This window comes from Lichenostomus cassidix, chromosome 19 (genome assembly GCF_008360975.1).
Source record: "Lichenostomus cassidix isolate B80296 chromosome 19, HeHo_3.0, whole genome shotgun sequence".
NCBI classification, from domain to species: Eukaryota; Metazoa; Chordata; class Aves; order Passeriformes; family Meliphagidae; genus Lichenostomus; species Lichenostomus cassidix.
Window position 1 is genome coordinate 384,762 of NC_139499.1, and position 16,429 is coordinate 401,190.

Genomic DNA, 16,429 nt, shown 5'->3' on the forward strand with positions numbered 1-16,429 from the left:
CACACTGTAAAACCTGTACAGAATGCTCAGTTACTTCTCCTTGGAAATGGCCATCTGTTAGTCCTGACACAGATGAACTAATTTCACGTTTCAGCATTTTGTATTACCTGTAAGGCAACAAGCAAACAAGGGTTGAGGAGAACCTCCCAGAAATCAGACTGGAGGATGGTGCATCTTAGTCATTGACGTAAGGGGAAAATCAACTTAGAGCTGCTGCTTCTGCCTAACTGACGGCAGGACTCTTTCACCATTACTTGCCAGCCAGACAACTTCTACACAAAAATTCAGCAGCCAGACTTTCAAAGGTAGGCAGGGTTGATTACTGTGAGGTTTCCAAAGCACCCCCCACTTCAAGAAAAACAGAAAAGGAGTCAGGCACTTCAGTACCTCTGAAAACCCATATGGGTACCCAAAATGAACTGAGCTCCTTCGTACCTGGGTGCCATGTCTTCTATGTAAGTGTGAGGAATTCTGCTTTCCATCCAAGGTACTATTGTACCATGGGATCTCTTCCCCGGTAAGATGAGAAGGGACTTCACTGGAGCTGTTATAATTTCTAGACCCAGTGAATCACTGAGCAGTGAGCAGAGAGGCAGTAGGCAGTAGGTGAGGGAAACTTCATCTAAGCAATCCTTGCTTTCCTGAAAGTCAAATACATTTGATAAACTCTCAGAAAACCACAGATCACTCATGTTGAGTTAATCTCACAGCTCCAGCTCTTTCCCAAGCTGGTGGGAGGCAGAAGACACAAGTGAGATCAAAACAAGCTCATGGTGCCAAACACTTTTATGTTACACATGGAACAATGTCATCCTGCACTAATTTGTGCTATAGTTTCATATTCATTCCTCTGCATCAGTTTCAGATACCTTGAAGATGGACTAAATAGACCTGCTAAATATAAGTTATGAAGCTGACTAACAGTTTTATTTTTTAATTTATTAAAGACATGACTGAATCTAGTATTGTTAGTTTTCCCTCAGCACCCATGTTCATCATAAGCTGTCCCACTCCATTGCAGGTAAGACGGGTAAGGAAAATTTCACTCATCTTCCCAAGAAAAGAATTTACTTCTGTCTTAGATAAACACCATTTACAACCTTCTATGTAAATTCACATCTGCACCACTACACAGATCAGCCAAACTAATGCAAGATTTAGAACTTTCATGCTTTTACTAGTCTTCCAACCTTTGTATCCAATCAGCCATTTAGTAAAACCCAGATTCCAAAAAAAGTGCACTCTCTGCACTGCTTACGGGCAGTATTGCAAACTCAAGCCTTTAGGAATCACATGTACAATTGATCATGAGGAATCAGCCAAATCAGTCTCACTGGTTTATCCTGTTACTCTGCTGACTTTGGAGAGGACAGAACTTACACAGCTTACAGCATACAAAGACTCTTTTCTAAGGTATTTGTATAGGAAACCTCCACAATAAAAGGAGACATCAGAGCCAAAGGACCTCAAAGGAAGAAGATAAAACATTTTTGCTTAGAAAGGGACATGCTTCACCCCTTGGATCACACAGGTGCTACAAGACTAATTTGCTTTGCCAACACAAGCCAGCATTCTCTTTTACCACCTGATGCAACAATGCAGATTTATTTCAGATTTCACTTCAGGTAGCTTTATCTTAAACTGCGTACCTCAGAGACAAATAGAGTCTCATAGCAGTTTCACCAATGCTAGTCCTCCAAAGATGGGTTTTGAGGTCCAAAAGGAGACATTGTCCTGACTGATCTTAGTCCTATGCACCTACAGATTTTGACATCATGCCCAAAATTTACATACAAAGCAGAACCTCAAGCATGGGAAAGCAATCGCACATACAGGTGCTGAGTTCTCTGGAACAAAGTCCTGTGGCTTTAGTGAAGAAAAAAAAGTCAAAAAAGGTATTCTTCCATTTTAAGTTGCTTTAGAGTGTGAGAGAGTTCTTGTTCTCAAGAGGTAAATGTGACAGGCAGCCTTGTTCCCTTGGGAAAATGTTGTCTCCTCTACTCCAAGAAAACACCCTCACAAAATAAGAATGCAGCACTTGCTCCTGCACCCCTCTCCGGCTTTATGTCTATGACTGGAGAGGCTTTTTTCTCGCAAGTACAGGAACACACAAATTACCACCTTCAGTTTCTGTCTAGATAAAAACAACATGTCCATGAAAGCTGGAGTGAAACCTGAAACAGCCACAGGAGTAAAAGTGTGTATGTAGGTGCTCATGGTTGTTCAAACTGCCAGGATGAGCCTGGATCTTTACCCACAAGTAACAGAAGAAATCTAATGGAAGTGGAAGCACTGGGACTTGGTGCTCCTAGATGCAGCTTATGGCTTCAACAAGCATTCAATGCAGTATTTTGGGATGTCTGCTGTCTTCAATACATTTTTTCCCAGTGAAAAATCCAAGTAGAAAAAAACCACATCAGTATCTCGGGTACCTCTGAGCTTACCAGGTGTGGTGAAGCACTGTAAATTCACAGGCAAGTCTTTCACCCAGCATCAGTAAACAAGCTAATTCATTTTATTTTTCATATGACAATTGATGATATCACAAATAGAAGTGGCAAAGCACCAAAATAATGGAGAAAAGCCAGAAAATATAAAATACATGCAATTTGGGATAATACATTATTGGCTCTGCTGCTACTTCTACAACTCAGGTAGTAGTTTATGACAACCTATCTATTAAAGACTTTAATTCAGCTCTCATGAAGTTTGCAATCATCCCTAAAGTTCAACAAAATTAAGTCCACTGAAGTGCCAAGGCATGGGGAAAGTGATAAGGAGAGAAGTGTTCAACAGTGGGCATATGAGAGCTCAAGTATACACTCTAAGTATTCGCATAACTGTCCCTCAAGATGCAACTTCTTTATCTGTCAAACTGGAAGCTGTAGAATACTTAATTTCAAACACAAGCAGTTGCCAATGCATATAAATGAATATGAGCACTTACAGCATGCTACTATACTGTCAAAAAGAGTAGTTGTGCAACTTGCTGATTTCCATGATTTTGAAGCACAAAGGTAGGTGGATTTGTGCACATATTATTCAGCTGTCCAAGGAGAAAGAATAAACAACCCATTATGTCCATCTGAGAAAGAAAAAAATAATCTGCTGTGGCAAAGACAAATCAGTTTTTAATGGTGCTGTGGGGACACTGTTGATTACAAATGCTGGATTCTGGCTTCAATTTGTGGGCTGGGAAGATTAAACGTGCTCTGCCATTTAATAAACTTTACACTAAACTTTGCTTTTCTCTGCCTCACTCTTTTATCAAAAGAATGAAGCCACTTATCAGGTATTTCCAGGCATGCTTCAGATATTATTACCAACTTAAATAATATCAGTTGCCTCAGCTGCTAGAAAAAGAAATAAAAGGTGAGACATAGGTCAGAAGCCCACAGTTTGGACCAAATACTGTCACCAGCTTAACTCCTGTTACAAACACAAAGGCAAGATTACACATAAAGGGTCATATTTTAGGCATGAAACAATTTCAACACACTGAGAAGAAGCAAGAGAAGCATAGCCTTGGTGTATTATTAAACAAGAACAAAGTATAAAAGACATCTACTTAATCAGAGAGACTGCTGGCATTTTATTGTCCCTCGTGTGTTCAGACAGCTTCTGTCCCACCCCAACAACTCAGAAATTGCTGGCACAGAAGTAAAGGAGCAGCAGTGAAAGCAACGCTCCCCACTACACTTCCAGCTAACAGCAGCAATTTGCTGTTGTGCCATGCTATCAGATTTCTATGGATTTCTGATTATCAAATGACTGCCTTGATGCTGATGTATCTAAAAGCAGATGAAGTTTCTATGTAATTACATGCCATTTAAAAAAAGAAAAAAAGCCCCTTTTAAATGATGCAGCTCAGCTAGACTTCACAGGCGTGGAAAAGTGTTCTGAAGCATTACTCCACAACTCAAAACCAGGATGCCAATTTCTGTTTCTATGTGGAGAAAATTGCTTCTTGCTTATATTCAACCAGAAGCAAGTCTGGTTCAACAGCCCTAATTCTTATCTCACACCAAAGAGCAAGGAGGCGAGAGAGCAAATGCTAATATGTCCCCACAGAACAACCAACCCATTTCTGTGCTTGACCACCCATGAGCATTTCCACGTCCACAGCACTGCTTTTATAATTTACCAAATAATTCCTTGAGGGAATATTCAATTAGCAGTGAAGATTTTGGAAAGGTATGTCACTGTTGAGCAGCTAGCAGAGTAAAGAACCCAGTTCTCAGTGGCAAGAAGGAAAAGGAAACTTTATTATTTTGATTTCCATATATATAGACTTTTCACAGGTCACCCAGATTGGTCAGTCAAAAACCTCCCCCTAGGCCTAATTGGCCAGGCCTGAACTGCCCAAATCTTGAGACCCTGTTTGCAAAAACATCCAAACTTTATCTTTGTTTATAAAACACAGCAAAATGTTCTCACGAGAAAGACCTGTGCTAGTCACAAAGGTACTTGAAGATATTTCATTCTTTTAAATGACCTGGAGGCCTGTGAAGAGGGTGACTCTGTTGATGGAAGGAACAGATCAACATGAGCTGAAGTACTTCCCTAGGAAAGAGAAGATTGATGTGCAGGCTGACTCACAGCTATATGTGCTGAAAATCTGCTGAATCCTGCAGAGAGAATTAAGCACTTGTGTGCAAAAAGCAGAGCAATGGGCAAAAAAAAAACCAAAACCAAAACCAAACAAGAAGGGGAGAAGAGAAAATGGCAGTAGATGCAGTAGGCATTTACAAGTATATTCAGCAATGGCTTTAAAATTTAACTATTGCATTTTTAAACAGAAATTATAATGCTCAATTGTACCTCAGCATAGTGCCAGACAGCCTTCACACTAAGAATAATTATCTTGTGCTCCCAATACATCCAATTGTCCACATCTCAGCTTTCAAAAGAGGAGGAAAATAAGGCATATATTGTGGATACTGAGGATACTGCTGCTTCAGAGTAAAGCCTATTATATTATCAAGTATTCACCTATACACTTTTTCTCCTTGAGATATGCCAGGTGCAGGCAGTGCTCTCCAGGTTTCCTGCTAGCTCCATCTTGCTCTTATTTGACAATATATGAGCAAGCTGGCATGACAGTCCCAGCAGGGCAGAATCAAGGCAGTCTCCAGGTAAAAATCCCTATTACTTTTTACAGTGAGAAAGATTCACTGTCCTGAAAGACCAGAACTGCCTCACTTCTGGTTAACAACATGTTTTCTGCAGATCTGTGCTCTGGGTGAATTCAACAGGCAAAGTCCTCTCTGACACAAGGGACCAAAAGTTGGCAGTATCTCCATGTTCCCTACAGCAAACTCAATCAGAACAGTTCTTGCAGGATAACACAAAGGTAAGAAAGGATACAAAGGATACATTCTCAGTAACTTTACTGCGCACATAGAGAACAAGACTTTTGTCACCAACTTAAATGAGAAGAGTATTAGGCCATTGTAGAGGTGGGGTGTTGTAGTTTAGGAATGGTATTCCCCAATTTAGTGTTCCCACTGAAACACTCCAAACCATGCACTGCTTGCTCACACTGCCCCCTGAAGCCTACAGGCGGCTGGAAAGGAGAATTAGAGACACAAAAGGTAAAATATCAGCAGCTAAGATAAAAATTTACTGAAAACAGTAGTGAAGTAAGGAAATGAACAGTAACAGCAACAGTATTAATAACAAGGTATAAGGGAGGTGACTGCTTCACCTGTGATTTGGTCACCACACAGAGCCCAGCAATCCCTGACTACTGCCAGGTCCCCAAGGGCCCCTTCCACCTCCCCTTAAATGGTGAGGTGGTATTAGAATAAACTCCAAATGCTGGCTATACCCTCTCCTGGCTACTGCAAAAATTAACCCTGTCCTGGTCAGAACTGGGACATGGGGATAAACCAGAAGCAAAAGCTTGTGATTCACTGGATTGGAACAATCCCGTCAAGTAAGATCAATGCAATACCAAGCTACCAGCCAGCCACACTCAACTCCCAAGCATCAAATCGCCACGAGTGATTTAACACCACTGTGAGTTTACACCGGCTTATATGCTACTCTAAGAACAGCTATGAAGATAGAGTTAATTTCCCATAACATTTATGGCCCTCATGAACTTCTTCCTCCCTCTGTCCTGCTTAATTTCTTGCTATTTATTTACATTCCTTTGCCATGCAAATTCAGGCCACTATTTTCGACTTCACTGCCTAGAGGCAGTTATCTACATTTGCTTGGAAGTCCTTCAGCACCTTCCAAAGTACTGAGCTACAGCTAATTCCTGCTGCCAGCAGCTGAAGCTGCAATGGCTCTGCACCTCTGTAGAGAACAACCTACTTACTGTTTCAGCGCTAACTCAGTGGTAATTTGAACATTCACATGTTAGAATTTTATTCCTGATTTCAAACATTCAGGTAGATAAAGCCACACAGCACAATGCCATTGCAACCCAGCCACGGGTAACCAGGGATCCCCCTGGTTATCAGTGTTCCCAAATAAGCCCATGCACAGAATGGAACAGAGGAACAAATTCACTGTGCTCATGTTCCTGGCCTCCCAGGGCTCATCATAAGCATGGTTTAGCTGTAGCATTATTCTAAACGGTGCAACAGAGGAAAATTACAGAGGAAAAGGCTGCTTAACAAGCCCTTCCCTCCACGCCCAACCATCTCTGAGTATTTAATTCCGTTTTTTCCTACATTGCAAATGTAGAAAACAAGCCACAGTTACTAAGCAAGCAGAAAACTTCAAGGTATTGCATACCCCCCGCCCCCCCAATTCCTCTCTGCTCTGCACAGACCCAGAAGACAGTTTTGCTGGTGCTCTTAAAGCGGTAGCCTCAAACAAAACTCATTCCTCAAATCCACGTTACTCTGTAGTTGCAGCTACAGCAGACACACAGCAGCTGGATCTTTTGAGGTGACAAGAATTTGGGAAGTCTGTAGCATCCCCAATTCTGAAATATAATGTGTTTATATGATCATCAGAACTGAAATACCTTATTCTCTGAACTGCCCTTGATGCACTTACCCTTACAAGACTGAAGATGCTTTACAGACCAAAATTAAGAATTGAAAGCTGCCTGCATTATTATTCTAGGTTTTCTTGTGTGATCTTTCTCTGCTCTGTGAGCTCCCTTTCATATCTGCCTCAGAAAAAAAGTTTGAGAAGGACTGGCATTATGATACTGCCAAAAAACACAGAAGCTCTGGTGCAAACTGAACAGGCTGAGCCTTTTCAAGGATGGGTTTAACAAAGTGGAGCACCATCACTAGAAAACAATCAGAAGATGCTGAAGTTTAATTAAAAGAAAAGGCAGAGAGACCACACTGCAGAGAAGCATATATGTCCTGCTGGACTCAGCCCATGTTAACAGTCCCTGTCAGCCTGGTTTTTTCAAGTGAGGAATCGTGGAGATGCCAGACAACGAGGAAAGCAGTGAGGACCAATTCAGTCAAACCAGAGAATAATTCTTAAAATCACTCACAAGTCCAACTTATGCAAAAACCCTCACATGGTAACACAGTAACCCTTCCCCCAAGCCTGTAACTCAGACTGTGGAGCAGAACTGAACCTGCTGACAGTGTTCATCATTCTGCCCTCCCCACTTGCAAGGGGCCAGAGTAAAGACTGAGTACCTGAAGCCCATTAGTGAAAGAATTAAAGCAAGAGCCCAGATTTCCGTAACCAGGTCCTTCCCCAAATGCTCACCTTTCCCAGTCAAAGTCACTGGTTTAAGGAACAAGCCTGCCAAAAGCATGTAAATCCAGGTTAGGCACTGTCATGCACAGAAAAAAGAGTGGCTGCGTTTCCATGGGGATAGCGGTGAGCACACACTGAGCGGCGGTAGATAAGGCAGTGTGCAGTACGAGTACACCGAAGTCCTGGACAGCACCAGAGCCACCACACCTAAAATCCGGGACAGCCACACAATGACAGATGGCAGATCTCCATTCAGGCTGTAATGTCGAGACAGTATTTTCAGCAGAGCAGGAGCTGGTGGAGAAGGTTCCTGCTAGTTCATGTCTTCAGATCAGACAAGCAATGCTTTAACTCCTCCCCGGATTTGCTGGTTATAGAAATCCCAGAGGAGGAGGCCTGCCACATCTAAAGAAGTGCAAGTCCCCTGGCTCCTCCCTCGGAGTTTCGGAGTGCAAGAAAGCCTCATTGGGCCTCACAACTTACATGTATGAAGAAAGGTAAATCACAGGGGCTGACAGGGGGACACAGTGTAGGGTCTTATGGCACACAGAGACAAGAAACCTTGCCTGTGTGTGCCACAGAAGGGTGGCACAGGAAAGGGGGATGTAGCAGGGGAAAAAGCACTGCTTGCAGAAAACTCTCTGCAGTGCAAAGCACTGCATTTGGGCTAAGCCCTCCACACCAAGCTGGGGGCAAACCCCAGATCAAGCTGACACTTACTGAACCAGCAGGCAAGCCTCCCATTTGGGAACTGTGCAATACAGAGCTGAAAAGTCCTAAAGTGAGAAAAAGCAAGTGCGTTTCTTGCTGACCATAGAGCCTGAGAGGGCTGAAGGACAGTAGCCAGAAACAGTCCGGTGACAGGAGCATCCCCTGAGCAGTCAATAAAACGTTCTAGAATACATTAGACCTCAGGTACCTCTTTATGCTCAGAAGTAGAATAAAGGACTGCAGTAAAATTAACACAAATACAAAATTTTCTATCAACTGAAATACTTAGAAGCCACTTCTGCACGTTTATGTCAATACTTGGGCATGCTGAGCAACATGGGGTGGGGATCGGGGGCTGGCTCTTTACACAGCTGCACTGTCGTGCTAATTCCTTTATGAAAGTGAATGAGCCATTTACAGGCAACCCAAATGCACATAGACACAGCAAAAGCATGCAGCTATAGAGAGCTTGATGAAATTAAACTCCCCGATGAATTTAAATTATATTCCTTCAACAACTTAATAAATGGCAAGCTTAAACTAAAGGAAAAAACGAAGTCATTTGACTGGTCATTGAAGTACATTTCTATGGCTTATGTAATTATAACCCCATGGCAAAGCTGCACCATCTGAAGTACTGTTTTAAAAAAGGAAAGAAATTAAAACCCAACCAATTACTGCAGGCCAGCCCAAAGATTTCAGTTCAAAGCTTTATGCTGGCAAACAGCCTGCAATCACCAGAGCAGGGAATAATTTGTGTCTATTGCTGCCAGGGAAAAATGGGGCTCCAAATGCTGACACCTCGCCCCCCTCCTTCCCCAACAGCACTGCAGCATGCACCAGGCCTTTCACCAGCCCGTTTCCCATCACTTCCTGACACTCAGCAATTCAGGACATGCACTGTCTGCAAACACATTTTACAAACAGATCTTCACATCTCCCTGAAGCAAACAGTAAATTGTCCTTAACTTCATCACTTTCATCTTAACACATGAAAACAGGCATAAAACCTACTTCCAGAGACCAGATTACAGTCAGGTTTATCATTATTCCAGATGCCACATCTGAGCTCAACTCAAACATCCTACCCCTTCACTCCTGTATCTGCTCCACAGAGAGTGCAATGCTCCTAGCATGATGCTGTGCTCCCACCACTGGAAATGGGAAGCAGCTATCAAGTAAATTCAAGAGCTCCTGAATTAGGACAGTGACCTCTGGAAACAGAGTAATGAGACTTTTTTTTTGGGGGGGGGGGGGGGGCTCAGGTTTTTTTTATTTAAAAAATAAAGCAGGCTTTACTACAGAATTGGAAGAGTGATCAATTGTTAAACAAATTCTGAAATTTATAGCCTAAGGCCCAAAAGACCATTTCATCACTCAATCCAGTGCTCTTTCAGTGCCAGTATCACACTGGAGCTGGGTCTCAGAAGATGGAGGATGAAGGACTCTGGACAAAGAAAGTTCCCAAGACCATTTTCTGATGCTCTCCCAGACTGGGCACCTAGCAGGAAGGGTCCTGTGAAACCAGCACATCCAGAATTCCTCAAAAACAGAAGTGGGAAAACTATGAAACACACTGGCACACAATAGCCAATTTCAGACCAGGAGTCAGGACAGTATCACCTACCTAGAACTGGCCAAGCATTCATTTTGGGGGAGGGCTTTTCACTGCAGCAGATCCCAATCCTCAGGGAAGCCCTCCTCACAAATTCTCAGTCATTTGCCAGGTAGTTCCTGCCACATAAATCAGGTAAATACTTTTTTTTTTTTTTTTTTTTTTTTTCACTTTCAAGGTGTTATCTAGGGGGTAACTCCAAACAGCCTTTTGGTCACCTGAAGGCAAAGGCCACACAGCTCTACCCCAGCTGGCAACAGGCCTTAGCTGACACACAGCCAAGGCACCAGGCGGGTGTCAGCTGCACAGCCAGTGCTCACCACTCTCCTTCACAGACTGTAGCAGACTACAGCTGCTGAGCAATAAATATCACCATAATTAGAAAGAAGGGGAAAACACAAATAAATCTAACCAGCTAGGGATGTCAGCAGCACTGCAAGAACCCTGTCCCAAAGGCAGCTGCCTTCTTGGCTTGCTGGTGGTGCTCTAAGGCTGGAGGATCACAACCTGGCCAACTGGGAGAAGTGTCCCACGTGTATATAAAGCCATGACTGTACCACTAGCAATCTTCTTATCTAGGCAGACTCAGCAGGAAAGGGTAAAGACAGACACACATTTATCCTGCTTTGCAGATAGGGAAAGAAGACAGAGAAATTAAGGTAAAAAAATACCACTACTTGGCTTCAAGAAGGTTTGAAACCTGTCAAGCAGCTGTGGCAATACCGAAACTGAACTGCAGAAACCAAGCCTCAGTGTTGGGGAAGATGAAATAGGAAAGCCTTATAAATATGATTACCTGGCAAAAGATGCTGAGAATATGAACACTGTAAGCGAGATTGAAATGAAGATAAGCTTTGAGGTTTGGTAACAACTAGAAAACAATGGTATGGCCGACTGCAGGTAATCCCCTTCTGGATGAAACAATACCCTCTGCTTGCTTGCAGACAGGTCCAAGGGTCAGAGCAGACCCTGCCAACCTGGCAGAGGGTCCAAAAAGCAGTTTCTAGGGTTTAAAATATAACGCCGTATGGTAATGCGATGATTCTTATAGGTTCTATGTAAATGTTGTAGGATTTGTAGCTTGTTCTAGATTGGTTAATGAAAATTAGAATATTCAACACAGAAGATGATTTATTGTATTGTAAACAGCAAACGGCATCTTGATCTCTGCTCTCTTTTTCTCTCTATCTCTCTTTTCTGCTCCTCTTCTACTCTCTCTCTCTCTTGCTTCTCTGACCTGCTTTGGGCTGCGTCTGGCAGCCCCTAGCAGGTCTCCTACACCCACGCCCTTTCACAATAAACCCCATGCTCTAAGACCTGACTTCAGAGATCTCTCGTCCCTGTCCCAACCGTCCAAATCCGACAAACAAACCCATCAAATCCTACAGGCAGGATCAAACCCTACACCTCAGCTCAAAGACTAACCCAAGCCCTCCCTTTACAACTTATTTGTGGGTCCTTGTTTATAGCCCAAAGCCAAAGCCCAGCTGTTGCCACCACCATTTCTCCATTCAGTACAGACATGTTCCTTGTGCCAAGGCAGCTGCTCCATCCAGGAAGGCTACAGAAAAACCTCCAATCTCTTACAGGTTTGTTTCCACTACGTACATCTACTATTGTAGAAGTAAAAATTAAAATAACAGAGAGAAAGCAGGAGCCCAAGTTCCCATCCCAGGGAATGCTAGCAGTGTCTCACTTTTTGCTGGTGGACAGATCTTAGAGAGTAGCAGTGGAGGCTGGCACCATCCCTCAGTGCTCCTGGGAGCCAGAGGGGCTGCTGCACTCCAGACTATGCCAGGGACTGCCTCCTGTTCTGCAAGAAATCACTGGCACAACACAGCCGCAGGGATCTCAATGCTGCCTTTCCACCTCCAAATCAGTATTTAAAGTTACAATGGGAGAAAATGGCTACTTTTTGGTACAAAATTAGTTAGTTATGAAAATAAATTCCGACTGAGCCACAGAGGAGACACATAAGGAGTTTTTTTTCCTACCTGTGTAGTGAATGAACCATGTAATTCCCACAACCCTCCCCAAAGATACATTGTTACACATTTAAGTAATGTTGCTACAGTCAGTGATTATGTCTCAAATACAGTATTTGTTTTTACTGCAGCACTGCCAAAAGTTGCACTTTAATACACCCTGACAGGAACACCATAAACTACTCTGTGATTCAATGCACACAGCCAGTTTTCCCCTTCCACAGTCTGCAGGCCCTGTGGTGCAGCAGATCAGAAAGCTGCACACTGCTTTGAAAGGTAGTGCATTAAGCACAACTGCTCTAGACTGCTTGGTCTGGGGGACAGAGAACATAATACCATAGCAAAGGGAAGGGGTCACTTCTTAAAATTATCTAGCTGCCACTCAGTCAGTTAGTCTGTATACCAAAGAGACTACAGCTGTCATCTGCGATACATCTGTCTGCTTACACTTCACACTACCCCACTGACCCTGGTAATAAATACAATAGCACAGTAAGTTTTCTCGCAAGCTGATCTTTAAAAAAGCAGCTGGCTTCCTTTCCCTCTCCCAGCATTACCCTGGGTTTCTGATATTCTTGGAAATCTTACACAGTTTTTATCAAGCAAGGTGGCACTAGGTAGCTATAAACACAAATTCTAACCCTAACTCTTGAAATATTAATATCAACATCTCTCACCTATTCTTTACCCTGCCCTGCAAAACAAATCACCAACACAAGCTTTCTTTAGCCTTTTTTTTTTTTTTTAGTTATTGGGAGCTGCTTACCATAAACTTAAGATACCACCTAGTTGTATACTATGCTTAAATTTCTTTAATGGACATGGAGGGGGAGGGAGAGGGAACAAATTCAGTAGCACACCTGAATGCAGCTTCAGCAAATAAGGGTAAACTTCCCACTTACAAGCAAAATAGGAGAAAACCAACATGGCAAAATCTTCATCACAAATAGATCTTTATCCCCTTTTTCTCCTTCCCTGAAATGGTGCTTATAAACCAGACAATTCAAGGCATCCATTTTGGAAACCTCATCCACATTTCAGCAGTTCTCTCTCAGTCTGTTGAGATGCATGGGATGAAAGAACAGCGGTCACATCCCAGCCCTACACCTTCCTGCCAACCAGACCTGGAGACAGATTAAAAGCCAGCAGGAAGCAGGAATGAAGAAAAGGAAAACCCTGCAGCAAGAAGGGGTAGGATTAACCTAAAGCCATCTCTGATTTTTGGAAGTAATGAAGAAAGAGTAGATTTCAGTACCAAAGTGCCTGGCTATGACTCAGCTCTGACCCAGACCTTCATGCTCTCTGCAAATCTTAATGCTTACTCTGAAGGGGAAGGAAATACCATGTCAACTGCAAGTTTAATTGAACTTGTCTCATTTTCCCAGATTTTGTCACACTTTTGTCTGTTCCTGTGCAGCCTTCTTTTTCCAGCACCTTCAAATCTCCTTGGATTAAGCCTCTCCTCAGACAGTTTGTCATGGTTCTGGCCAGAATAGGTTTAACTTCTGCAGTAGCCAGGAGGGGCATGGCCTGCACTCGGGGTTATTCTATACCACCTCATGTCATTGACAGTGATGGGAGGAGAAGGGAGTCTTGTGGCAGATTAATCTGTTGGGTAGTGTCTGTTGTCAAGGGTATTCCACGTGAAGCATTCACTTCTGTTGTACCTTCTGTCACTAGCATTATTGCTGTTACTGTTCGTTTTCTTATCTCATTGCTGTTTCCAGTAAATTGTTCTTATTTCAACCTGTGATCTTTGCCTTTCATGCCTCCAACTCTCCTCTCCATTCCATTGCAGGGAAAGAGAAGGGGGTGAACGAGAGGCAGCATGGTTTGAAGAGTATCGGAGCACTAAATTGGGAAATAACCATTCCTAAACCATGACAGTTTTACCCCATCTTCTACACTAATACCAAGCCTATGGGAAGAACCAAGAATCCTCCTTTTGAAGTCTCCAAAGCTGCACTGTGCTAAGAAAACTTAGGTTTCCTCACCACACTCTGGGTCATGTGTATCCTCGTAAGGAAAGGACCAAGCACTGCTCTCTGGTCTGACCCCCTTAGATTGGAACATACCCCATGAAGGGAACTCAGTCACTGTATGGCCCATACTTGCCCCATGGGCCATGCCAGACTGCACAGGCCTGGCAGGAAGAGTTATGTACAGGTTGTTCTGGAGTAGCTTTGACCCCTCTTAAGTTCATCCACTGCCTTGTTTTAAACAGTGCAGGATTTCTTGTTTTGTTTCAGTGAAGAAATAGTTTATTATTTATGGCATGTTTTGTCAGGGAAATGTACATTTCGGCTTCAGTATAACCTTAAAAGTAGGCTGAGAGTGCATCAGGGAGTAAGAATGAGTTGAGCTAATGACTTGCTGTATTAGGTCTGGCTGCGATGGAGTTCATTTTCCCACAGCAGTCCTCCCAGTGCTGTGCTTTGCACTGGGAGCTGGACAGGTGTTGATGACACACCAGTGTTTTGGCTCCTGCTGAGCAGTGCTGGCACAGCATCAGCACTGTCTCCTCAACAGTCCCCCCAAAAAGGGGCTGCAGCTGGGCAAGATCCTGGGGGGGGGATGGGGGGGGTGCGACACAACCAGGCCAGCTGACCCAAATTAACCAAAGGGATGTTCCAGACTATATGACATTAGCTCAGATATAAAAGCTAAGAAAAGGAGAAGGAAGTGGGGGCATTTATTATTTAAGACATTTGTCTTTCTAAGCTACCACCACGTGTGCTGAAGCCTTGCTTCCACAGAAATGGCAAGAAAGCACTTTCTGATGCAGAGTAGGGAATAAAACTACTTTTACTCTTTGCTTGCACACACGCAAACTTTCACTTTACTAAACTGCCTTATCTCAAATACAACTTATTTTCTCTCCCCTGTCCAGCTGGGAAGGGGAGTGATAGAGCAGCTACTTTAGATCAGCCAAGGTGAACCCACCATACCTGCTCAGATTCAGCCACTGCTTTCTGCACTGTTTACCGCGGGAATAAGCAGCTCCTACAGCACAACTGAGGATCAGAGCATTTCACCTGTACACATCATCTCCTCCCTGAAGTTCACACACAAGTATTCTGGGATTTGCACGTGGCTGCAATAGGAGATAAGTCATTAATAATCTCTCCCTCCCTGATCCTCGAGGAGTATTTACCCAACTCTCAGGTAAATGAGGCAAGACAGTACATCTTGTTCCCAGAACCAGCCCCTCTCTATCAAGTGTTAGACACATTTGCTGAAAAACCAATTAGAGCATATTAAAACTCTTCACTTAATTAAAAATAATCCTCACAGTATCACAAAGGTAAAACTAATTCAGTGTTTTGGTTAAACCCTGAAAACAGAATTGAAGCTTGTGAGGTCAGTCTGTGTATACCACATCGTGCTTTATTTTTAAAACATACTAATGGAGATTTGAATTGGCTATTTGATTACACATTTTATCCTGTAAATAAGTATCAAAAAATCATCTGGAGACAACTAAAGTTCACTGTAGAAAGCTTATTTTCATTGTTAAAAACTGGTAAAATGTATCATCAATATTTTGCATTTCAGTGAAAAAGACAAAAGCAGAAAAGTTCAAATTTCTTCCATCCTCCAGGGCCTGTCTCTTATCCAGCTTTACATATAATATGTTTAGTAGATACCTGGCTCCTTGCATGAGCATGACAGAACAAATCCACTGCCTTTTACAAAATGTGGGTGAATTACTGATATGATCCAGAGCTCCCCCAAACTTTCACTTCCAAGCTCCCTCCACAAGACAGAGATGGTGGACCATATTCTTGCTCCAGATAGCAGGAATAGCATTCAGTGTCCTACTAAAGCCTGACTGCAGATTGTCAGTGAGCTCTGTGGTTCTCCAACAGGTAGTTCATAAAGATCTGTCCAGCACATCAACTGCTGGCTATGAGAACAGCAAAGAAAAAAAAAACCCAGAAAACAAAAGAAAGAATGGAAGAAAAATGTGGAAGGAAATTTGTAGTATGTCTTCCTCATTTAAAATTAGGAGTGGTAGAATAAGCCATCGCCACAACTTTTTTTTAACTGCTTTTTTCTTTTGGTCTCCTTCATGAGGCTTTCAAAGAGAAAGCAACATACAGCTTAAATTTTCCAGGACTAGGCTTTAGTTCCAAATCTCCTAGGAAGACACATAAGAAGTTATTCATAGGAATGAGAAAGAAAAAATAAAACCAAACCAAATTACACATTTCTTGGCATTCAGATAACAGAAATGCTCTATGGAGATAAAAACAGAACTCCATTTTTTTCACCAATGTGCCCCTGTGAAAGAAGGTAAAGTCCACTGCTCTGGACAGCTTTTAATAATTTCATTTTTACTGCTACAATTTGATGCCAAAATACATTTTTCTTGAAGAATTATGCACTTGGATCACTAAAGCCAACGTAATTATTACCACTGAATTCA

General features: G+C 42.7%; 1 protein-coding gene across 3 annotated transcripts in view; it reads right to left on the reverse strand.

Annotated features, from left to right (window-relative positions):
• Window positions 1-16,429, reverse strand: part of CASTOR2 (cytosolic arginine sensor for mTORC1 subunit 2) — a 127,620-nt gene that overhangs the window by 80,475 nt on the left and 30,716 nt on the right. Inside the window, exon 1 of one of the 3 annotated variants that reach the window (XM_085078730.1) lies at window positions 7,699-7,859. The exons of the other annotated variants lie outside the window; for them this stretch is intronic. The gene's annotated coding sequence lies outside the window, so the exon portion shown is untranslated. Of the gene's footprint in view, window positions 1-7,698; window positions 7,860-16,429 lie in introns of those variants that run through there. 3 annotated transcript variants of the gene reach the window in all.